The 25,980-nt window shown below is 42.1% G+C and overlaps 1 long non-coding RNA gene across 4 annotated transcripts in view; it reads right to left on the bottom strand.

The window, feature by feature from the left end:
• The window catches only part of LOC125612513, an 80,097-nt gene extending 54,470 nt beyond the window's left edge, over nucleotides 1-25,627 (bottom strand). For all 4 annotated transcript variants that reach the window (XR_007342938.1, XR_007342935.1, XR_007342937.1 and 1 more), the window contains exons 1-2: nucleotides 25,484-25,627; nucleotides 1,272-1,522 (exon numbers count right to left, since the gene is read on the bottom strand). This is a non-coding gene — a long non-coding RNA (uncharacterized LOC125612513). The remainder of the gene's footprint in view (nucleotides 1-1,271; nucleotides 1,523-25,483) is intronic.
• Nucleotides 25,628-25,980: the final 353 nt, after the last annotated feature.

Here is a 25,980-nt window from a genome sequence, read left to right as displayed (position 1 = left end):
TGGCCTCCTGTTCTCTGGCTTCCTATCTTACAATAAGGTTCCCTCTTTGTTTCTGCCATGCTGTGATGCAGCCCAGAGGGCTCTCACCAGAATTCAAACAGATCTTGGACTTTCAGCCTTTACATCTGTGAACAAAATTAACCAAAGATCTTTCTTTGTAAAGTAAATGGCCTTAGGTATTTTGTTACAGAAACAGAAAACAAGCTAATACAGGTAGAAATACTAGAGGATTCAACATGAACGTTTGGTTTTCTAAGTCCTCAGCTTCAACCATACCACAGTCACAAGTTATTAAGGATTTCTCTTGGTGAAATCTAAGCAAATTTAGAGGCATCTATTTGCTTGAGAGCCAAAGGGTGTTGAGGATGCTCTTTAAATGTAACTTAACGAAGCTGAAGGAACAGATTTGTCTGTCCCTCTAGCACCTGCAGGTTCTTGTGACCTGCAAAAAGTTGGGCTTTCCCCTTATTGTTTTCCCTATCTGAGCTCCCTTCTGGGGACATGAACAAGATTTTGGATCTGTGGAAGATTTCAGCTACTCCTGGGATTAGAACCATCACTCTAGATGATTTCTTATTCCATGGAAACATATGCAACCAGAAGGCTGAACCTCCATATGGGGCTGGGGCAAGATGGACAGTGCTGTCCAGCTGGTAGGTCTGTCTGTCCAGGTAGAGGGAAGGCCACACAAGACTTCCACCAAGGGGCGGAAGAGCAAAGTGCAAGGATTAAACTGCTATTGGACCAGGTCCTGGCAAGACCAATTTATGGCCAGGAAATTTTAAACACTTTACTTTCTAGAGCCCGATGCTGCTGTTGAGGACTAAGCAGAGCCAGGGAAGGGAAAGAGGAGAGTACCTCTGGAGCAAGATCAAATGTGGATCCCAACTCACAGCCAGCAACATGGGCTTAGGTGGGCAAAAAAAGAGGGTACTTTTAACTGAGGGTTCCTCAGTTACTTAATGTCAGACTCCTTCAATGGGAAGGTGGGAATCCCTGCACACACACACACAAAATCAGAAGGGCTTCCAGCAGCCAAATTTCCCTTTGTCCTAGCTCGGTGGGTCACTAGGGGATGACTGTGAATGCTTTAGCACATCTGAAGTTCTGCAGCCCCAGCTTGAACCAGGCAAATGGAGAGATAAACCCTGTCCTGCCAAGATCAGGAAGTGGAGTGGAATTCTAGATAACCTAGGTTGTTGTGTCAGTTATCTATTACTGTATAACAAACCTCCTCCAAAACAGTGGATAAAAAACAAAAACAAACCAACCTGTTCTTTAGCTGATGAATCTGTGAGTTGACAAGGTACATCCGGGGGCACTTTTTGTTTGAGTTTTCAGTTAGGACAGGTCATCTCAAAAGCATCCTTGCTCTGGTTCCTGCATGGAGAAGGTTGAGACAGCTGGAAATGGAACAGCTGGGGCTTTTTGTTCTTCTTTCTCCCTCCTTTCTTTCCTAGGGTCTTCTCATAAGGGTGGACAACTTCCTTACATGCTGCTTAAAGACTCCCCAGGGAAGGTCCTAAGAAGCAGAAGCCATACGACAAGAAATTGGCCAATACTCCTTTTTCATTTCCTTCTAGAAATGAATAATGCAAGAAATTTTTTCTACATTGTTAGTAATAGTCCAAAGTCTCCCTTTTGCAGAAATCCAGGCCCAGGAGAGGTGAAGAAATGCTAGCAGAAGCAGATTAGATCAAAGATGGAAAGAACTGAAGGAAAGCTAGGGATTGACTTGCAACTTGCAGAAGATTTTTGGTTGGGAGTTTGGATCTAGGGTGGGGAAGGGTTTTTGCTAAGGAGAGGATATTGTGTGTAGAAGAGGGGGCATCTATTAAGTAGTTTTGTTGCTAATTAACAATATCTTCCCATTTCTATTTTGGGGATTTCTCGAAAGCAAGAGGGAAACCTGGGATATGGTTGTTACAAAATGAATATTTGTGTCACCCCTGCCCAGTTCACATGTTGAAGCTCTAACTCCCAAAGTGACTGTATTTGGAGATAGGGCCTTTGGGAGGTGATTATGGTCACAAGGATGGGTGTCTAATTTGATAGGGCTATCTCTTCATGTGCCCTGAGAAAAGGCCATCTAAGGACACAGCAAGAAGGGAGACACCTATAAGCCATGGAGAGAGGCTTCCCAAGACAACAACCTTTTGACAACTTGATCTTGGGTTTTCAGTCTCCAGAATTGAGAGAATAATTTTCTAATGTTTAAGCCACAATGCCTATGGAATTTTGTTACGGTGGCTCCAGCAGGTTAAGACAGTTGTATTTTGTTTTATTTCATTTCATGTTTTTCAGCTTCTATTCTTTGTGTTTGTATGCCAAAAGTGGATCATGAGCCTGCTGAGCTTTTATATAGGTTATATAGGAATCCTGTGATGACAGGGCCCATGGGCTCAATCTGTCCCTGATGTGATGACAAACCAGCAGGAATGCCAAAGAGGCCAGCCTCAGATCAAAAAGGACCATGGTCATCATTATACAAAATACATGTATGAAGAAGTGAATTTGGTGTCAACATACCTTATATACAAACAGAGATATGATAAAGTGTGCTATAAAGGTGTATTAAGAATTGTGATGCAAAAAAAGGAGAGCTCATGAATAATGGCATAAGTTAGTGTGAACATACCTTATATATGCTGTGAATGGATAATTATGAATGTAATGCATTCCACTATTGTCATGTATGTAAGAAAATAAATTAAAAAAATAAAATTCTATAAACAAAGGGAAAAAAAGAGTAAAATGTTTTAGAACTTCTCACCATAGTTTCTATAATTTTCTTCTTGTCTTTGAATTTTCTTCTGTATAGATCTATAAAATGCTTAAGCATTTTAAATTTCTTACATACGTGACAATAATAATGACGTATGGTTCAGCTTTACCAATAAAATATAGTTTTGGGCTTCTTATTATTTTTTGTTTAATACTTAGTTAGGTGTTAATCCTTTCTTACAAATTTAATTCCTTGATGTATGCTTGCCCAATAAAATTTACAGATTGTGGGGAAAAAAAAGGACCACAGCCCAAAGGTGGCACAGAGATGCTGGCTGGAGCAGTGGAAACCCTCAGGTGCCCAGTCTCCCAGGCAGAATCCCCTGTCATTATGCTAATCAAACAACAGATTGGAGGAAAATGCTTGATAAATATTCAGCAGTGGGCAGAGAGGTGGACAGATCAGACCCTGACCTTCATCTTCCCGGGTCTGAGTCTCAGTTTTACCACATACAAGCCATGGGGCTTGGGGAATTATTTCAAGTCGATGAGCCTCAGTTTCCTTGTGTATAATGTAGGGTAATATAGCAGCCAGTATCACCTCCTGGAGGCCTTGTGAGGATCAAATGCGCTAGAGCATGCAAAGTGCTCAGTGTGGTGCCAGGCTTTAGGTAATGCTACTTTCAAGCTTGCTACTGTTGTTATTATAGGAGTCTGAGGCTCTCCATTGTGCTGTGGCCCTGAGGAATTTAGCATAAAGGAAGGGGGGGGGGAGCATGGTTTCTCTTCATCTCTTCTCTTTTAAAGGTACTCTTCCCTAAGTCTGTGGAGGGTGCTAACTCAGGTGTCTGCAGAGTGTGTGTGTGTGTGTGGGGGGGTACCAAAAGGGACTGTGACAAATGAGGCCAGCTGTGGGGCCTGCACCTGGAGCTGAGCCTGTGCCCTCCCACTGATGATGGCCTGTGGGAATGCCAAATCTTCCAGTTTTTCCTAGACTAGAAAACTATTTTGCTTCAATATGAAGCTTTCAATTTGTTAATTAATTCAAAAACTGCAGGGCCTACACAAGAGAAGTCCAGAGCAACCAGCTTGTGCCTTTGCCTGGACTTGGAATGTCAAGGTCAATTTGGAATAGTCCAGAGCAGGAAAGGTGCTCCAGAAACTTCTGTTGGATACCAATCCTGAGCATGCCCAAGGCAGGGCAGGGCAAAGGTAGAGTGTTAAAGGGGCAAGGAGAGAAGCCTTCTCAGAGGAAGAGTGGGTAGGGCTCTGGGTGACTAAAGAGCCCAAGCTCAGCCACATGGAAGTAAGAATCCCCTCTTGGAGCCTGTCTTTTACCAGGAGCAAAGGACTATGAAGTGCAAGTGGATGTCCCATGTGGGCTTGGCTGGCAGGTATCGGGAGGGATGTGAGGTGATAACTTCCCTGTGCCGATGAATTTGGACACCATCATAGTCACCATCATCACCACCACCCACTATAGCAGCAATCCTCCTCCTCTTCCTCCTTCTTCTTCCTCCTCCTCCTCTTCTTCTTCTTCTTTTTATTCTTCTTATTATTATTAGAGCATTATCTGTACGTGGTTCATCCCAATGCACTCATACATGCATGGAATTCAATTTCAGTTCACATTCCCTCCCCCTTTTTCCTTCTCCTCCTTGCCTTCCCCCATTCTCCTTCCTCTACTGATCTTTCTTTTGCTCATCTATTTTATTTATTTTTGATTGATTCTTTCCACTTATAACTAAAGGTGAAATTCCTTGTGGTATATTTACATACACATATAGCATTATTTAAAAATTTTTTTCTGCATTTCCTCCCTGTTCCCATCCCTCCTCCCTCCCTTTTGATCTCCTTTTTCTTTACTCATCTTCCTGTATCTTTATGATATTTGATCCTTCTCTCCTTCTTTTCTTTATTTTGCTCTACCTTCTACATATGAGAGAAAACATTCAACTCTTGATTTTCTGAGACTGGTTTATATCACTTAGCATGATGTTCTCCATTTCTGTCCATTTACCAGCAAATGCCAAACTTCATTCTTCTTTTTGGCTGAGTAAAACTCCATTGTGTATATATGCCACAATTTCTTAATTCATTCATTTATTGACAGACATCCGGTTGATTCCATGATGTGGCTATTGTGAATCACGCTGCTGTAAAGTTGGAGGAATCTCTAGTGCTATCATCTGCTGATTTTAATTCTTTTGGGTAAATTCCTAGGCATAGGATAACTGGGTACTATGGTGGTTCCATTCCTAGTTTTTTGAGTAATCTCCATAACTGCTTTCCAGAGTGGTTGTACTAGTTTGCAGTCCTAATAGCAATGCACGGGTATACCTTTTCCCCCACACCCTTTCCAGCATTTCTTATTATGTTCTTGATAACTGCCAATCTGATTGGAATGAGATGAAATCTTAGTGTAGTTTTGATTTGCATTTCCCTAATTGCTAGGGATGTTGAGCATTTTTTCATTTATCTGCTGGCCATTTGTGTTTCTTCTTTTGAGAATTGTCTATCTAGTTGTTTTGCCCATTATTTATTGGGTTATTTGTTTGTTTGTGTGTTTGTGTGGTGTTAAGTTCTTTATACATTCTGAATATTAATCCCCTGTCACAGCAGCAGCTGGCAAAGATTTTTTTTTCCTGTTCTTCAGGCTCTCTCTTCACACCCTGAATCATTTTCTTGCTGTGCCAAAGCCTTCTAATTTGATGGCATCCCATTTATTGATTCTTGATTTTATTTCTTGAGCTTTAGGAGTCTTGTTAAGGAAGGCAATGCCTGCACCAACATGATGGAGTGTTGACCTTATGTTTTCTTCTAGTTGTTTCAAGGTTTTTCTGTTCAAATTCCTAAGTCTTTGATCCACTTTGAGTTGATCTTTGTGCAGGGTGAGAGAGAAGGATCTTGCTTCATTCTTCTACATATGGATATCCAGTTTTCCCAGCACTATTTGTTAAAAAGGCCGTCTTTCCTCCAACATATATTTTGGGCACTTTTGTCAAGTATCAGATGGATCTAAGTAGGAGGTTTGCCTCTGTGTCTTCTATTCTGTTCCGTTGGTCTTCATGTCTATTTTGATGCCCATGCCAGCAGCAATCCATCTTTGCAGAGCACCTTGCTTCAGGTACTTCTGCCTTATTGTCCTCTCCTGGCTCCAGAGCGTTCATGGATCCCAGTGGCTTCTATAGGCCCACATCAGCTACATGCTGAGAGGCTCAGAGACAGCCACCAGAGTGTGTCTGGCCTGTCCACACAAGCCCCAAGTTGCCAGCAGCTGCTGTGTGCCAGGCTTGCAACAAAGGTGAAGCTTTAATAGGACGAGGTAAGTTCTCTGCCCTCCTCCTCCACTATGCCATGCCACCTGGAAGACTTGCTCTCTCCACTTTGTTCTGCCTGCTTCTCTGGTCTCTCCCTTTCCACATGTCTGTTGCCTTACTAGGTGCCCAAAACATGGTCATCAGACAAGAGAAATGCTTGTCCCAAATGCCTGGCATCTGGTCAGCCTAGTGGTGCTACTCTCAGTCCCTTTAGTTATGGTGTCAAGGGGACACTAATCTGTGTCTGGTGTCCCCTTGACACCAGACACAGATTAGTGGATTCAATGAAGGAGGTTTTCATGGTTGCTCTTCAGAGCAGACCAGGGCACAAGGCCATGCCAAGTTCAAAGGGACCTAGGCAGGCCCAGTGTTCTCAACAGCAGAATGGATGATTTGGATTATTAAATGCAGTAAGAAGATTAAAATTTATATTTGTTGTCTACAAAGTTCTAGATGGAGTAGACATTGTATAGACAGTTTCAACAATGTTTTTTATTTGTTTTAATTAGTTATACATGACAGTAGAATGCATTTATGCACTTTGATATATCATACATAGATGAGATATAATTTCTCAGTTTTCTGAGTGTACATGTTGCAGAATCATATTGGTCATGTAGTAACAAATAAACATACAATAATAATGTCTGTTTCTTTCTACTATCTTTCCTATCCCCACATTCCCTCCCCTCCCCTCCCATCACTTCCCTCTACCTAATATAAGGTAATACTATTCTTCCCTAGTGCTCCCCACCCTACTGTGAATTATCATCTGCATATTAGAGAAAACATTTGGGCTTTGGTTTTGTGGGATTGGCTTATTTTGCTTATCATGATATTCTCCAACTCCAACCATTTACTGGCAAATGCCGTAATTTTACTCTTCTTTAAAGCTGAGTAATATTCCATTGAGTATATAATATTCCATTGAGGGACACCTAGGTTGGTTCCATAGTCTAGCTATTGTGAATTGAGCTTCTATAAACATTGATGTAGCTGCATCAGTGTAGTATGCTGATTTTAAGTTTTTTGGGTATAAACCAAGGAGTAGGATAGCTGGGTCAAATGGTGGTGCTATTCCCAATAGTGGTTGCATCAATTTGCAGTCCCACCAGCAATGTACAAATTTTTAAATTTTTGACTTTACAATGGTACAAAGTTATAGGATTACAGTAGGAACCATACTTCAAATTGTGATCTGTTCCGGGGCTAGTGATAGTCCTCTCACAATGCTGAGCAATAGCAGTGAACGACCACTCCCGGCCAGCTGGGCGATTATCCGGGAAACACTTAGCATTCTATCTCTAGTGTGCTGTGTTGCAGGGTGATGAGGTTAGGCATATTCAATGTATTTTTTAAGTTAAATTTATTTTAAACTGATACATAAACACAAAATTGTACATATTAATGGGATAATCTGTTTCAATACATGCATATGTTGTGTAATGTTTTAATCAGGGTAAACATATCTATCTTCTAATTTATCATTTCTTTATGGTGAAAACTTTCAAAATCCTTTCTTGTACCTTTTGAAATGTACAGTACATTATTGTTCTCTATTATCACCTTGCTCTCTCATAGCACACAGAACTTCTTGCTCCTGTTACTTAGCACAATACATTTTTGACTTATCATATTTTCTTTTTCTATAGTTTAATGTATTTTAATAGCAGACTCACAGGAACAGCACAGAAGACAGACAACACTAAAAACATGTACTTGCATAATTCAGAAAAGTATAGTTTCTACTGTATGACAAAAATGTCACAAACACCATTTAGCTGCCATCAACAAGAAATTTGCTTGTTTTAAAAAATCCAAATGCTGGTATTGTCCAGAAAAATTTAATAGTTTTATTTATAATTGTTATAAAGTTGAACTGCTGAAACGTGTTCACTGAAACATTTTGACTGGCATTAATGTTTTACATCCCTGCATTTATATTAAAAATTCATACACAAATGAAAATGGAAAAACAGCCAATACCTGATTTCTGTCCCCTATTTTTCCATCCCAATCGTAGACCCCATGGGGAAAAAAAAATCTGACCTTCAGAACTACCAATAACAGGAAGAAGAGAAAGAAAACATGTTTTTTGAGCATGAAATGTTTCCATCATAGTGAATCTTTTAAAAAAATACCTTTAATTTGGTGTATTATTATTATTATTTTTTATGTGGTGCTGGAGATTGAAACCAGTACCTCACATATGCCATGCAAGCATTCTGCTACTGAGCCACAACCCCAGTTCCCCCATCACAGTGATTCTTAAGCATATTCTCCAACTATGCAGCATGCTAGCTAGATGGCTTTTGGCATAGTTCTTTCATGTTGGCAATGGATAGCACACAGGTGTTTTCAAAAAGGTCAACCAGATAGGCCACACTAGACTCCTGCAAAGCACCAATAGCTTCACTCTGGAAGTGCGGATTTGTTTTGAGGCCCTGAGCAATTTCTCACTCTAGATGCTGGAAGGGGAATTTTCAAATCAGAAGCTCAGTGGACTTTTGATAACATCTAATTTCACGGAATGCCACAGTCCTAGACCTGTAACAATGAAATGTCTTCACCCCTCCAGTAGAGGGCGCACTCTTACGGGCTTCTTTTGTAGCCAGTTGTTTCCTGGGTGCTTTACCACCAATTTGTGGGCAGTCTACTTTGTAGGAGCCATGGTTGAAAGACTTCCTTGATTTACCCTGCTTCTCCTTTGGCCCAAGCTAGTAGAGCTAGAGGAGGTGTTGGCGTTAGAGAGCAACAGGTGTGGCCTTGGCTGCGAACACAATTGGACTTATCAGATTTTCAACTGATAGTAGGTATACTGGGACATAACCCCTTCATAAGTCAAGCAGCACCTGTATTTTCTTTCTCAGCATGGTAGGAAGGGAAAGTGAGACTCTGGTAGAAGTCCAAGGACCTGTGTTCTCCTCCTGTATTGATCACTCACCAAGTAGTCCTGAGCTGGTTCAGAGCTCAGACTGGTCAGCTCTGAACAAGGGGACCCCATTGACAGCATGTAGCATCCCTCCAAGATCCATGACAGCAGTGCCGTGCTATGGACAGTTTCCTTGCAAAACTGTAATTGGTGGCCTCTTGAGGATGTAAAATTCCTTCACTGAGTTGCAATGGGTGAAGCCCCCAAACTAAGCCACTGGAGATGAGATGAGGGAGCAAAAGGTGAATAGTTACAGAAGTCCTCATTGTTGACTCCCAGCCAGTTGACCACAGAGGTATGTGTGTGCTGTGTACTGATTTGTCATATAAAATTGTCACCTACATCCTAGAACAAGGTAGGGTAGACATGAAGCAATATCCACTTTACAGATGAGGAAAATGGCATTCAACACAATTAAAGAACACTGGCAGCCAGCTATAGTTCTGTGTTCTCAGGATATAAGCAGTTGCCCAAGGGCTGGGAGGTGAAGGTGACTGGAGGATTGTCTTCCTCTTCTTTAGTTTGACCTACTTCTGGTCTTAAAACCACATTCCTAGATTGCTGCCTCCTTCCTTCCTAAGTGTATCTTGCAAAAAGGGAGCATACATTAAGAATCTCCATCCCTCACATCCTATTGAGAATAAAATCACACTGCATTCAACCATGACTAAGTAATGAGGTCGTGTAGAAGGAGAGAAGAATGCTATTGAAGCATGAATTGCTCTCCAAGGGCCAAGCCAGCAGCGTGCTGCAGTAAACAGACAGGCAGAGCTAAGGAAGGAAGGCCCAAGACAAACTGTTCATCACTGTTCCTCACGTGAATTTCACACTGTTAGTTTCTCCACAATTCATATGTTGAATCCCTTACCCCCAGAACCCCAGGATGTGACAATATTTGGAGATGGAACCTTTAAAGAGATGGGTAAGTTAAAATAAGGTTGTAGGGCGAACCCTAATTGAGGATGACTGGAGTTCTTAAAAGAAGGGGAGGTGCTATGCCTTGGATCTGAAATGTGCCCTAAAGATCCATGTGTCAAAGACCAAGTCCCTGTTGGGAGGTGGTAGAACTTTGAGAGGTAGAGCCCAGTGGGAGTTCTAGACACTGGTGTGTGTCCCTGAAGGGAACAGAGGCACCCGCCACTCTTCTGTCTCTTTTATTTCTGGCCATGAGATAGACAGGCTGCCTCTGCCACATGCTGCCTCCATGATGTGCTGCTTCCTCACTACAAGCCCAAAAGCAATGAGGCCATTTGACCATGCACTGAAACCTCCAAAACGGTGAACCAAAATAAACGGTTTTCTTTGTACTTTGATTTACCTCAGGTATTTGCTACAGTAATGGAAAGCTGATGGTGGAGTCCAACATACAGAGAGACGCCAGAATATGCATGCACAGAGGAATGAGCTCGTGAAAAGGCATCGAGAAGGTGGCTATCTGCCAGTGAAAGAAGGGAGGTCACAGATGAACCAAACCTGCCAACTTTCTCAAATGTCTAGCCCCCAGAACTATAAGAAAATAAATTCCTGTTGTGATATTTTGTTGTGGAAGCCCTAGAAAACTAGCCTACAGACCAATAAAATTGTCTCTTCTAATTAACTGGGCAACATAAGTCACTAGGTTTCCTTGGCTGCCATGGATGCTGGGAAGCACAAAACTCATTGATGAGTTACACTGACCATAATGCCTGGAATAACTCCAATTGTTTAGAGAACATGCTACCTGTCCAGTAAAAGCAGGCGAGCCACATTCACTAGGGAGGGGGAACAATCCTGTGGGATAGGAATATTTTTTCAATTGAGAATTGGCTAGGTCATAACTCACCACTCTTTTTGGTTAATTTATAGAACCTGTGACCTGGAGAGAAGTATTTATTGATCAAGTTTAAGGCTCTAGGCCCAAGGCCTAACCTGTCCCATGTTCCCAGACATGCAGATATATGGGTGACTTAATCTATGACCCAAACCAAAGAGGTTGGATAGGGAAGCCCCATGCAGAACCATCCTCAGACTTGCTTCCGAAGGAAGTCTCCACATTCCAGTCGAATGTCATGGGATAAGACCAGTCTCAAGCTTAAACATAGCCAAGAAGTCTCCACCCAACCCATGGTCTGTTTTCAAGGGTGCTGAGAAGGTGTTGGAATCTTTCCCCATCCTTCTGTCTAGATTTCCACATCCCAATGAGTCACTCCTATGGATGATGTCTACAGAATAGAAATATTCTCAAGGTGGGCCATATTCTAGAACATCCATATTGCTAACATGCATATGCCCTGGTGGCAAATTTGAAGAAGTAGCCCAGCACTTTCCCCAGTCCACAGAAAGATAAGGGACACTTGAATATCACCTTCTGTATGGGCAGGGAATCCCACATGATAGGAGTTTGGTAGGAGAAGACTTCTGAAGCCAAAGTACCAAGACTATTTTAGTTAGCTTTTTTCACTGCTGGGACTCAAAGACCTGACCAGAACAACTGTAGAGGAGGAAAGGTTTATTTGGAGGCTTACAGTTTCAGAGATCTCAGTCTATAGCAGTCTCCATTCCTCGGGGCTCGAGGTGAGACTGAACATCATGGTGGAAGAGTATGGCAGAGGAAAGCAGTTCACATGGTGATCAAGAAGAAGAGAAGTGACTGCACTTTCCAGATACAAAATAAATACCCTGTAGTCATGGCCCAATGAACAAATTTCTTAAGCCACACGGCACCTACCTCCAGTTACCACCCAGTTAATCCCATTAGGGATTAATTTACTGATTAGGTTAAGTCTATAACTCAATTATTTCTCCTCCAAACCTTCTTTCATTGTCTCACATGAGAGCTTTTGGAGGGGTATCCCATCTAAACCACAATATTCCGCCCTGGCTCCCCAAAACTCACACTCATTTGAAAATGTGAAATACATTTAGTCCATTCTGAAGAGTCCCCATGGTCTAAACAGATCCGAGATAGCTCAAAGTTCAAGTCCAAAGTCTTCTCTGAGGCTCAAGGCAATCTCATATTGTGAGCTCTTGTAAAATTAAAAGCTTTTACAAGTATCCAATATATAATAACACAGAGTAATAAACATTTCCATTCATAAAATTATGGGTATAGAAAGAAGGGATAGGAACAAAGCAAGACTGAAGTCCAGCTGGGAAAACAAGTCCTATAGCTCCATGTCTGGCATCTGGGACACATGGCATGGTGATGTTCTCTCCAAAGGGCTTGTGTAGCTCTGCCCCTGTGGCCTTGTTGCAGCCCAAGTGGCCTTTCTGTTGGCTTGTTTCTACTCAATTCCCGTAGCTTTTCTATATCCCACGTTACTGGCATCTCTTATTCTTGGGGGTCTCCAGCTTTGGCTTCCTCCTCACATCTCCACACTTTGATTTCTCAGGGAGTGCCCACAGGGACTCCAACCCTTCTGTACTTTGCCTGGAACTCCCAGACCTTCCTTTGAAATCCTGGTGGAAGCCTCCATGAACACTAACTCCAGTATCCTGCAGAAACAGCACCCACGTGGTTGACGCCAGGTCTGCTTCTATCTTGAACAGTAGCCAAGCCTCCGGGGATCCTGGCTACAGCAGCCTCTGAGTGTCTGGGTGGCTAAGCACATTGAAAAAACTTCCTAGAGTCCCTTGTGCAAGAAGAATTCCCCATTGGTTTCTTCTCAAGAGAATTTTCACTTTTACTCCTGAGCCTGAGATGGGTGTGACTTGCCAGCTTCTGAGATGCCCTCCAACCGTTGTTCTTATTGTCTCTGGACAAAGTCTTTAGTGGCAGTAATGTCTCTAACAACTGCAACTTCCTTAGCCCCAGTTTTACTCCTGTCTTTCAAGCCCAAGTTTTTCAAATATTTCTGTTCAGCTTTCTGCTTCTGAATATCACAATAAACTTGGCTAAAAGCCACCAGCAATACTAATGCCACTTCCTGAATGCTATGCTGACTAGACATTTCTTCTGCCAGATTAAGAAGTACATCACTTTTAAAATCATCCTCACAGAAAGTCTCAGGACACAGGCAAAATATAGACAATTTCTTAGCCATAACATAACACAGATGGCCTCTACTCCAAATTCTAATAGAACACTTCATTTATGAACCTTTTTGAGCCCTGTCTTCACTGTCCACAGTCCTATTGTCATTTTGGTCTGCTGAACTCCCACCAGAATTGGCCATTAAGCTCTGCATACAACAATGTAAAACATTTCCAACTTGTACTGCTAAGCATCTCAAAATTTCTCCCACCAATTCCAAAAAGCTCCAATAGTTTCTGAACCACATAGACAGGTTAGATACACCAACAATCCCACAAACCACAAATTGGTACAAACCAATTTCTGTTTTAGTCAGCTTTTTCGCTGCTGTGACTAAAGGACCCAACTAGAACAATTGTAGAGAATGAAAAGTTTATTTGGGGGCTCATAGTTTCAGAGGTCTCAGTCCACAGACAGCAGGCTCTATTCCTTGGGGCTCAAGGTGAGGCAGAATATCATGGCAGGAGAGCGTGGCATGGGGAGGCAGCTCACATGATGATCAGAACAAAGAGAGAGACTCCTCTCTCCAGATACAAAATATATACCCCCATAGACAAGCCCCCAATGAACAACTTCCTTCAAACACACCCCACCTGCCTCTAGTCATCCTCAGTTAATCCCATCAGGGATTAATTAACTGATTAGATTAAGGCTCTGACCCAATCATTTCTCCTTTGAATCTTCCTGCAGTGTCTCACACATGAGCTTTTGGGGGTCACCACATCTAAACCATCACAAAGACCATCCTTCTTCATCTGTCCATCTATCCTAGCAGGGGTCAAGATGTTGATCCAGGCTTGGGCTCAAGTTCTAGGGCATTCCTGAATGTGGCTTAGACTCATAGTGATAGACATGGCCACAAAGAAATAGCTAGAATCCACACCTAGAGAGGGCAATCAGCCTCTCCAAAAATTACTCAGCAGCAGCATCCTAACTGTCCCATTCCAGTGGCATGACCTTGAAAATGGTTGCTACTCCAAGCTTGATTTTGCCTCCTGGAAACCCAATACTCTCTCAAAAGCCCAATTCTGGGAGTCAGCCCATTTGGTTTGAGTTGACTTATCCCAGGCTCTAGTTACGTGTTCAGTGCCCGGAAGGGGAGGTGGGGCTATCCCTGAGGACAGCCAACATGGTCTTAAAAAGCACTGATCGAATTTGAAGCCTGTGCATAATCTTCAAGGAATGGCTCAAGGTTTTATCTTCTAATAAGTGAAAGCTAAACTCTAGGGAACTCCAGAGTGTTACAAAGGAATATGGGGGTTCAAGATTCTCAAGTCCAAATATCTCCATCCTAGTGTCAGGGCCTCAATCCTTCCTATCTGAACCCAGAGTTATGCTTGGCCAGCTCAAGAAGAAGAGAAATTATATACAGCCTCTGTGGAAGTCAGTCCTGAGGGCATTGGCTCAAGGGCGACAGAAGAGTAAAATGGATAAGAGAGGTTGGTTGATTTGAGTATGAGGTCATTCACGCATAATAGAATTTAACATGCTGGAAAGGGCCCTGGGATGATTTCAATGACTCTTACAAGCTTAGATAAAAGCCATAGCCTGCTTTTTAAAGAAAGTCCTGATGGAAAATGATGTCAGAAATTTCAAGCAGACTGTGGAGGAAGAGATGTGCTACCTCAGGGCAGGGCTTCCCAGGAACAATGGTGTGATAATATCTTGAATAGCAAGGGTCAGAGAGTAGCACTTAACTGCAGCACCCACTTCTTCAATGTGGGCGTGATTAAAATCATAGGCCATGGCTTCAGATAAGGGGAAAGGAGGTAGGTATCCTAATGTTCAGAGGTTTATGAAATGGAGATCTCCAATAGAAGAGATGTTCCTAGGGGCAAAATAGATGGAAACCATTGTAGTTAGCTTTGCATGGCTGTGACCAAAAGACCTGACAAGAACAACTTAGAGGAGAAAAAGTTTATTTTGTCTCATGGTTTCAGGGGTTCTGTCCATGGTTGACCGACATCATAGGTCTGGGCCTGAGATAAGGCATAACATCATGGAGGAAGGGCATGGAAGGAAAGCACCTTGGGACATGACAGCCAGGAAGGGGAGAGAGAGAGAGAGAGAGAGAGAGAGAGAGAGAGAGAGAGAGAGAGAGAACGACACTCTACTAAAGAGTGACAAAATATAAACTCCAAAGGCATGCTCCCAGTGAACTACTTCCTCTAGCCACACCCTTCTTGCCTATAGTTACCACCCAATTAACCCATATCAGTTGATTAATACACTGATTAGATTATAACTATCATAAACTAATCATTTCACCTCTGAACATTTTTGAATTGTTTCATACAGGAGCTCTTGGGGGATATCTCATATCTAAATCATAACACCTCATATCTAAACATCTTGGACACTGACTCTTATACATAATTAAAAGGGTCAAGAATGGATTCATATCCAAGTGTACATCAGTAGATGAATGGATAAACAAAATGTGGCATATTCATAACATGGAATATTATTTAGTTATAACACATGCTACCACACAGATGAACCTGGAAAAGTTCACGTTGAATGAAAAGTCAGATAAAACGGACATATATTGTGTGATTTCATTTGCATGGAATATTCAGTATTCTGGAAAATCCATACAAAGTAGAATCTGGGTATTTTATAAAGAAAAGAACCTAGCTCACAGGGTTGGAGGCTGAAAGTTTATAATCAGGTGGCCCCATCAATATGGCCTCTGGCAAGAGTCTCCTCAGGTGGCTCACATCATAGATTATGGCATCATGGAGTATATGAAACAATGAAAAATCACATAGTAAGACCAGAAGCCACAGAGGGATGGAGAGGGACCAGTAACAACCTCCAAATAGGCCCTACCTGTTAAAGGTTCCACTATCTCACTGAGGACAAATTCCCAGCACTTGAAGCCTTGGGGGACACATCAACGTATATCCAAAACAAAGCACAAACAGATTAATGGCTGCCAGGGAATTTTGAAAAGGCTGAATTGACATCTGCTAACAGGTAAAGGCAGGGTTTCTTTTTTGGGTAATGGATATGTCTTAGAATCATATAGTAGCAAGGATTGAATAACCTTTGAATATACTAAAAACCACTGGATTGTACATTTTTAAATGGTGGGTTTTATGTTTTATAGATTTTATCTTCAGGAAGAAAGAAAGAAGTAAAGAAAGGAAGGAAGGAAGAAAGATAAATGGATGGGTTCATTGAAGGTTATCGAAAGCCATAGTCCTTTGTCCATTTTCAAGTCCTAAGCCAGTTTTTAGACTCAGAATCCATTGACTAAAGAAGGATCTGGGTCCCCATGAGGATGAGCACTGAAAGACTATGATGAGTGTAGACAATCACAATTCCTCCCATCTTTCTCCAAAGGGGGCTATGACATTCCACTGGGCAAACTCATCACGAAAAAGGAATTAACAAGCGTTTTCAGGGTAATTGGGTATAGTCCAAGCTGATATTGATATTCCAAGTGGTATGATGCCCTCTATGAGAAGCAGGTTACAAGTGGATTTCAAGTCTGGAGCCATCTCATAACGGGCTTGTTGGACTCAAGGAAACACCCAAACTTTATGACCTGGGTTCTTAAGTGTTTGATTGGACTGGACTTATTTGACAGATGAAAGTCCCTGAGTTTCTACTTCTATCTGAGACAGTAAATAAAAAAATGATCTTATATCTGAGGGGATAGGTAAGAGGAGGTCTATCAGAGGGTACTGCTACCTTCAATGATTTTAGGGGTGCTTATGTGGTGAGCCCCATTACATCCCCCATTTAGTTCACTAGTGTTCAGTTTAATTCACTAGAGTTTGAATCAGCAGTATCTCCTCAGCAAAGACCACACAGATCATGGTGAATGACTGTGGCTACCACATACTTCACCATACAGAAACCTCAATTGTAGATGCCTTTCCATATGGAGTTTCTTCATTAGAGCAGGTTAGTCCAGGACCCAGTACATAGTATTTTGCTGTGGATCCGGTGAATGCTGTATTTTTCTTACACTCAGAAGGAAGACCAAAAACAGTTCTCACTCATGTGTTGTAGACAAAAGTAATCACCCAGAGCTTTTCCCAGGGCTGTGTTTTTTGTTTTTTGTTTTTTCCTTTGAAGGAAGGGAATAGGACTGTATGAACTCTCTGCAGAGCAGCATTGGTCCATGGTATGTGATACCATGGCAACCAGACCAAAGAGCAGGAAGTGGCAAGTACTGTTGATGCCATGGTAAGATACACATTCTCTCGAGGGTAGGAAATAAACCTTACAGAGATTCAGAGAACTGCCTCAGGGACCTAGTAGTCTAGGACATGATGGGTTACCCCTTCAAATAAAAGGTGAGTTATTGCACCTTGAACTTTCTACCTCTGAGGAAAAAGCACAATGCTTAATAGACCTTTTTGGGTTTTGGAGGTGCTGTGGTTTGGATATGGTTAGACTTTCTCCAAAGGGTTCATGTGCTGGAAACCTGGTACACATCATAGTGAAGTGGGGTCTAGTGAAAGGCCACAAGCTTGGCCCTCCTCACTCTGGTTTCTGTCTTGCCCTATGATCTCTCCCTCTTGCTCGTGCTATTGCCACCGTGAAGCCTTCCATAGTGAGGTCCTATCAGAGCCAAGCTAATGTCAGTGTCTTGCCCTTGAACCCTCAGAACTGTGAGCTAAATAAACTTCTTGTCTATATACATTAGCCATCCTGTTATTTCACTATAGGAATGGAAAACAGACTAATAAATTCCTTGTATCTATGTATTTTTTTGACCTTTTAATTCTTCTTTAAACTTTTGTTTCAGAAGTCTCTCATAAAAGTATACAGAGATATATTTTTAAAAACCTCATCCAATATCTTTGTTCTTTAGCTGAATTCTATCTATAATTATTGATATAGTTGGATTTTAATATAGCTTCTAATTCAACGCTCTCTTCATCTCCCAAATCTTTTTGCTTTTCCTTAAGAATGCAGACTTCTTTTTTTCCTGCTTGCTCCAATCTTTCAGTGAATACCATAGAGTTTTTCATTTATAATCAAGAAAGATAATGACTTAGTAATATATTCCAAGAATTCTTTATAAAACTCTGAACTCAATGCCTTTACCTTCTACCTAGATAGGACAAGGATGTTCAAACCCTTGAACTCCAGGTAACTTGTGCTTAGCATATGTATTTGTTTGTCTAGAACTTCAGCTCTGTTCTGGTTTTCTTATGTCCCCTAGACATTATGAATTCTGCTTTATATGATTAATGGTGGTTCTTATTTCCTCTCATCAGTGCTTTCGTTGTAGTTTATCCCTTCTTTCACCTCAATCCTTTCTCTGAGATCACTTTCTTTCTCCGTGAAATACATCTTTCATCCTTTGGGAAAAGTAAACTGGCAATGAACCTCTGCAAGGGGTGCTCTCTGTGGAGGACCTGAATTTTCAGGTCTAGAAAGAAGTTTTTTGTTGTTGTTGTTTGTTTGTTTCTGGATTTGTTTCTTTGTTTGATTTCAGTGCTGGGAATTGAACAAACAGACATACTTGGCAGGCACTCTACTACCAAGCTACATCCCCAACCCTCGTTTTCAGGTGCAGAAGGAAACCTCTCCTTGGAACACAAGTGAATTGGTGCCTGGCTTATGAATTTAACTCCTTATGCTGGGGGTTGAGGGTTTGACTCAACTTCATTGGACCCAGCAAGATTCCAGGAACTGAGAACCCTGCCCTGGGCCCTAGAACCCCTGAGAGGCTCTTAGGAAATGCACCCAGCTTTCTTCAGTCCAGGCCTCCTGCCCAATCTGGTGTCTGCCTGGCCTTCCATGGTGGGCTGAAATCCAGTCTGAACTTTCCCTCCACCCCATTTTCTACTGCCCCAGTGATAAAGCTCAGTAGGAAACCAGCCAACAAAAGGACTGTGGCTGCCAGCTGGGCTTAGTACTCCCCTCAGCCTTGCGGGCCCATGGGGAGCTGGCAAGCCGCTGTGACTGGAAAACACACATTGTTTGGGGGCGTTGCGGATACAGTACAGATTATTTTTAGCAAATTGTTCTGACTTAGTGAAAAACCTGAAAGATAGTGTTGATAATCATCCTTATTTTAGTTCCGCAGATGGCACTGCTATAATTAGACGCTTGTTTCTGGGTGATTCTACTGTTCCTATAAGAAGACACCTTGCCTGGTACAGAAATATATCACCGAAGGTTGCCTTTATTTATTAGTCTGGGACTCAATCTTTTACTCTTTACCTCTCAGTATTAACAACATTTGTGAGAAAAAGTAAATGATTCACGTGTCTCACAAGCTAACATTAGCCTGAAGATAAATGGGAGGTTGAGGCCCTCTTTGTTCTCTGATCCTGGTGACAAGCAGGAATTACCCACTGCTGCTGCCTTCTTCCTCCTCAGAGGTGTTTCCTGGGCCCAGAGCCAAGTCAGGCTCCCTGTAATTTCATTTCACCCTGCACTTTCTTTCATATCAGTGCTTTCCATTTGTAATTATGTATTTATCTGTGAGATACTTGAACTAATGCCTGTCCCATCTCCTGCACTAGAAAAGCTAGGGTTTTTCTATTCATGGCATGTCCCCAGTGCTTAGAATCTGTGAAATGCAAGGAAAAATGGAAAGCCACCATGGGGGTGGGTGTCTAAAGAGCCCAGAGTCTCCAGTTCTCTTCCCAGTTCGCCCACTGCAGGCTTACTGCTGCAGGTCAAGTTGTTGGCCAGTATAGAACCAGTGTCCCTGTGACTTCTGTTTTATCATCCAACTGGAATTAATAAAACATGCTCAACACAAAGAATAGAGATATCATGAGAATCTATTAATGAAGATGCAAATGAGATCAGAAGACTGGAACTGGTGAAGCAGATATGAGAGAGTGATTGTATTAACAAAATGAGAATTGGGATGGGGTACAGACAGGAGAACCTAGAATTGTACCAGGAGCTAAAGAGCCTCAGGAACAGGTGTGTCTTCAAGGCTTATCACAGCCACAGCTGAAATCACAGTCATGCACACAGTAGGCACCCAACTTTGAGTCTCTTTCAACTACTGTGGAAGTCAACTACTGTGGAAGTCAGTCTTTAAAATGATCCCCAATGATTCCAACCCCTGGCCTCACACAGTGTAGACCCTCCTGTGCTGTACCCAGGACCCGAAGAACATGGCAGAGATGTCTTAGCTTCCTGGCTCTATGAGAAATACCTGAGATGATAAGTTTATGAAGAGAAAAGATTTATTTTGGCTCACAGTCTTGTAGACTTCAGTCCATAACTGATTGGCCCTGACACATTGGGTCCATGGTGGCATATCATGGTGAAGTGTGTGGCAGAGTAAAACCATTCACTTTATGGTTGGGAAGCAATAAAGAGGAAGAATCCAGGATCTCACTATTCTCTTCAAGGGCACACACTTAATGAACCAAAGACTTCCTACTAGGCTCCCAGTATTACAATTTCTACCTCCCAATAGGTCCAGTTAGAGACCAAAGCTTTACCACATGCACTTTTGGAAGACTTTCAAGATCCAAATATAGCAAGAAGTGACAATGAGCCACTTCCAAGTTTAAAAGCACTGTGACTTTCCTCTTGGCTGCATTCTTATCTCTTCATCTCTGACTCTCTGTGACCACCTGCTCTAGGAGAAGCCATGTTGTAAGCAGACACATTGCAATGCCCATATATTGAGGAACAGAGGGCTCCAACCAACAGTCATATTAGTGAGCTTCACAGCAGATGCTCCTGCCAAACTCCAGTCTTCAGAGAACCCTGATCAACAACTTGACTGCAACCTCAGAATAATCCTTGAGTCTCAGAACAAACAACTAAATGACTCCCATATTTCTGACCCTCAGAGATTGTGTGAGAGATTCATGTTGCTTTCAGTTATGTTTGGAGGTCATTTTTTGCACAGTATTTGATGACTGATACACTACCTAGCCATGTTTCTGTCTCCTGGCTCTGCTGAGTTGCTTCTAGCAATCTACCTTCCCTTCTGCTTTCCATCTCTCTAATTCTCACTTCCTCCCTTCCCTGCAGACCAACCCTCTTGCCCTTGACCAATAGGAGCCACCCACAAGGGCTATCATAGATCAAGACAGAGAAAAAGGTAAGGCCATAGGGACCAGATGCCAGAGAACTGCAGAAACCAGGGAGACTTATATCTCTGTCCCCTGGCCTGACATGGAAACTTGATCTTGTACTCCTCTTCCATATTGGTTCACTCTCATTTCTTAAGAGAGATGTGTCCCTCACACGACCTCCTGTCTTCTCCATCCCTTTAATCCCACCTCAAGGGAACCATGCCCCAACATATTTCCTTCAAGTTGTCCAAAGATCATCACTCTTCATCTGGAATAATCTCTTCCATGCATCCCAGCACTTCTGGCTGGTATGCTTTGGAGGACTTTGCCCACCAACAAATCCAACTATTGTAATCTGGACAACAGTTCACACAAAAGAGAAGGGCTCCCACTGGTTCCCCACACCAGGATTTCTGCCTCTGGGTCACCCACTTGAAATTTTTTCCATTTGCTAAATATCCCAGTTCCACAGTGTTCCCTGGTCCCCACAGCCTGTCATGTCACATACTAGCAATAGCAGTGAGCACATGGTGAGAGTTTCCTTTCCTTTTCCAGATTTTTTTTTTGAAAGGGATTCATATGTGGAGTGCATAGTCCAAATCCTTTAGACTCACAGCACAATGTGGAGGTTCTTCTCTGCTTATCTCTCATTCCAAAGTCCTATTCTCCAGGCAAAATCACTTTCTTTTTTATTTGCTTCTGAAAAGATAAGGGTATATAACTATTTTCACTTATATTTTGATATAAATTGTTGGCTTTCTATTATAATGGCAGAGGATTTGATGGCCATAACCCACCGTGTTTTCACTTTCCACTTTCAATAATCCTAATAAATTTTTATATCACAATTTTTGGTTAAATAAATAAATAATGAGTATTTACATGAATAGGACTATGAAATCATTTTCATTTGAGAGCCACAGCATATATGATGAATATGATTCTTTTTCATGACCCATTCCCACTCCCAGCACCAGAGCTAAATGTTTCCTTTTACCATTCATTTAGTTTTCACTTTCCTGATGGCTAGCTTTCCCCCAAAGCTTCCCTATTTCTGCCAAGCACCTATCAAATATTTCAAATTATAACACATTAGATTATCTAGTAATTCTCCTTTCCCTGGAAGCCTCCCTTCCTGGCTTCATTTGGCCTCTCTGTTGGATTACACCCCCTGTCTTCTTTTCTTTCTTGGTTCGCTTGCTTGTTTTGATAAAACACATCTTCTAGTGTCTCCTAAGAAAAGATATGCAGAAGAGAAAAAATTCTAAATGTATGGCATGCCTAAAAATACATTTATATTACTTCATACAAAAAATAATTTGCTCAGATTTAGAAACTTAGGTCAACATTTCAAAGGCACTATCCCATTGTCTTCTGACTTTCAATGCTGCTATTGTAAAGTCTATTGTCACTGTGATCCTTAAGCCTTTATATGTGTTATACCCCATCCCACCCCAATATCTAACTTGTAAGATTTTATCTTTATCCCCAATGCCTTCAGATTTCATGATGACACATTGTGGTGTGTGGAATTAATGTAATTTAGTTGTGGTGGTGCTTAACATTTGTAGTCTTTCCATTTGTGGTCATCCATTAGATACTAATTTTCTTGTATTATTTCTTTGGAAGTCTCTCCCTTTTTGTTTTCTTGGTTCTATCCTTTCACAACTCTAGTTAGTAAGAAAGATGCTGAATTGTGTAATTGACCTTCTGGTGGAATTTTATTTCTTATTATCAATCTCTTTGTCTTTTTTATTTTTTTCCTAGAGATTGCTTTGATTCGATTAGGTATTTCCATACTTGTGCTTTTAGTACCTTCTTCACCCTTTCTTGGATGCATTTCCCTGAGATTATGATTGGAGGTTCATTTTGAGCTCACCTTTGACTCCCTTCTCTCTAATTCCTCTGAGTTCCTTTTTCTGATTGTTGTTTGTTTTCCTCTATGATGGTGGCTTCATCCACATGTTCAATGATCCTTGGCAATCTATGCATGTCTAAGAGTGCAGCACTCCAGAGCTCTTTGAAGTCTTGTTGTTGGTGGTGGGGTTGCACTAGACTGGTGGGTAGAGCAGATTTCTTTATAAGGCAACCTCCATGTATAAGATTTTTAAGTCTCTACTTAAAAATAGGGACATGTGTCCTGCCTTAGGCTGCCAATTTCTTGGGAGTTGAGGGAAGGGACTTTGGTGGCTTTTCTTGGTGTGTATTGTCTTTCTTCTTATACCTCAACCCATTTTCAGTCTGAAGTTTCACTCCACCTCTGCTTTCTGTAGTTCCTGAGTTTAGAATCACTGCTCTTCAATTTTTTCAAAGAGCAAGCCTCCAGGTGTACCTGGGGAGTGCAATGGAAAGACTGGGGTCCCATGGGTTTCCTAGAGAGTGAAGATCAACCCCTCTATTTGCACCCACCTTCCCTACTCATCCCATCTCCTGTAGTGCCAGCTACCTCTAACTGCCCAGCATCTGGATTCAACTGAATGAATGGACCTCATTCCTCCTTGTCCCTGAAGTCCTTGGATCCCATCCCCTTTCCCTTTCCCACTACTCTTAAACTTCAGTCTACCCATCAGAAAAATAGGGATAATAGTAGTTCCCCAGTCTTGGGGTTGCTGTGAGGTGATGGTGCCATTTGTTCTCAATTGAGAGTCATCAGAACAGCCCTTTGGACAAGCTCTGTCCCCCAATGTGGGTTATGTTTTGCCCACACAGGCCCAGAATGAGGAGCTGAACTCAGGGACGATGCAACATGCTTATGTTGAGTGTGCAGAATCTGGAAAATCCATTCCCTGCACATGCTCTGAGCCCCTGTCAATTAGTTCATGACCCAGTCACCAAAGCAAACATGTCTCTGAGAGAATGTATGTGGCCTCTCTGAGACTTTGCTTGACCCCTCCTTCCACATCCACAGAAAGCAATGCACCCAAATGCAAAGTAGCAATAATAATAGTATGAGATGGCAGCTGAGACCTGTACGGCTGACAGTTTAAAAGGAGGAGGAGCAGGTTCTACACCAACACCATCTGCCCACTTCTTCGTCTGAGAAGCAATCAGCCACAGTCCCAGGACAGTGTAAAATGATGGCTCCATGGTGCACCAACCAGCCCAAGGCTCAGAGCCCTGCCCTGCTGGAGTCTGCCCACTGGGGATCCTCACCGAATTTGTTCATTCCCCAGGGAACATCAGCAATGCCCAGGTAAGTGATCAGTAACAGGAGGAGGAGGAGTAAGAACATAAGTTATTTGCAGCAGAGTCTGTGGGTCTGGCCACCTTTGCCTCCCTGCCGCATGCAGACCTTAGCCCAGGCTGTGACTTCTGGGTGATGCACTGCCCATGTTGTAGGTTCCCTTTCCAGAGGGCTCACTCCCAGCCAGCAGCAGGACAAGGTGGGACAGAAATGACTTGGTATCCCCAAGGCATGGCTTTGACTGTTTAAGGACTGAGATGCTTCAAGCAAAACATTCAAATGAAGGAGACAATAGAATTAAGCATTCTACCATCCACCCCAGGTCCCTAACCCTTTCCCTGAATGTCTTAGTCAACATGATCCATAGACTAAGTGACTTCAAACAATGGATATTTATTTCTTACAGGTCTAGAAAGTGGAAGTCCGAGATCAAGGTGCCAACATGGTCAAGTTCTGGCAAGGACCCTCACCCAGATTGCACATGTTGTAGGTTCATTACCTTTTTGCTGTCTCCTCAAATAAGAAAGAGAGAGAGAGAGAGAGAGAGAGAGAGAGAGAGAGAGGGAACACAAGAGCATTTTGGGTCCCTTTTACAAGTGCTAATCTCATCATAGAGTCTGCATCCTGGGGATCTACTCATCCCAAAGATCCCACCTCCTAATGTCACATCAGGGATGAGGAAGGAGGGTTTCTATGTATGGGTCTTAGGGGCCCATAAACATTCAGAGTATAATACCAGGGGAAACCTGTGGTGCCATTTTCCACATTTTATGTATCCTCCCAAGGATACATACATACAAATATATGTTTCTATACAAATATAACACATTTGCACACACACAAGTAAGGGGAGCTATATACACATTCTCTATCTTCCTCTTTTTAAAATAATATCCTTTGAAGATTGCTCCATATCATAGACCTAAATGTACCTTATTCTTTTTAACGATTACATGTTAATTCCATCCTACAGATGCAATATAATTTATTTAATTAATATTATTGCTGGCAGTATTTGTTTCCACCCTTTTATGACCACAAATAATGCTTCAATGAGCCTCCATGATAAGCATCCTCATGAAGATGTGCAAACACACCTATAGGATGAAGTCCTAAAGTGGGCGTGCAGAGGCAGAACACACATATTTGTAATGCAGGTAGATGTGACCAAGGTCCCCTGCCTCCTAATCTTGTCTTCCCAGCTCACTCACTCTGTTACCTTGCCATTACTCTAACAAAATACCTGAGGTTATCAACTTAAAGAGAGAAAACTTTATTTTGACTCACAGTTTTGGAGGTTTCAGTTCATGTTCCTTTGGCCCTGTTGCTTTTGGAGCTGTGATGAGGCAGAATATTGTGGCAGGAGCATGTAATGGAGGAAGTTGCTCTCCTCAGAGCTTCTGGGAAGCAAAAAAAAAAAAAAAAAGGAAGAGGAGGAGCTGGGGTCCCTATATCCTCTTCAGAGGGACAGCCATAATAATCTAATTTCTACCCACTTGTCCCCTCCTCCTAAAGTTTTTGCCACCTCCCCTATGGGAGGAGTTTCCACTCTCACCCTATGACCTGTGGATGAAGCATGGGCCTTTGGGGGACATTCCATATCCAACCATAGCATCTGCACAGCAGCTATCAAAGTCTGGAACTTTGTCAATCTGATATGTGGAAAGCAGAAGCACTGATGTTTTAGTTTGCATTTATTTTTTTAAGATGATTTATTTTATTGTAATGAAAGTAAGCATATTTTTAAAAGTTTGGAAGCATTTTCCTTTCCTGGGAAGAATTTC

This window comes from Marmota marmota, unplaced genomic scaffold, assembly GCF_001458135.2.
Source record: "Marmota marmota marmota unplaced genomic scaffold, marMar, whole genome shotgun sequence".
NCBI classification, from domain to species: domain Eukaryota; kingdom Metazoa; phylum Chordata; class Mammalia; order Rodentia; family Sciuridae; genus Marmota; species Marmota marmota.
Note: the sequence above shows the minus strand (reverse complement) of the source record. Positions and strands in the feature narration are given on the sequence as shown.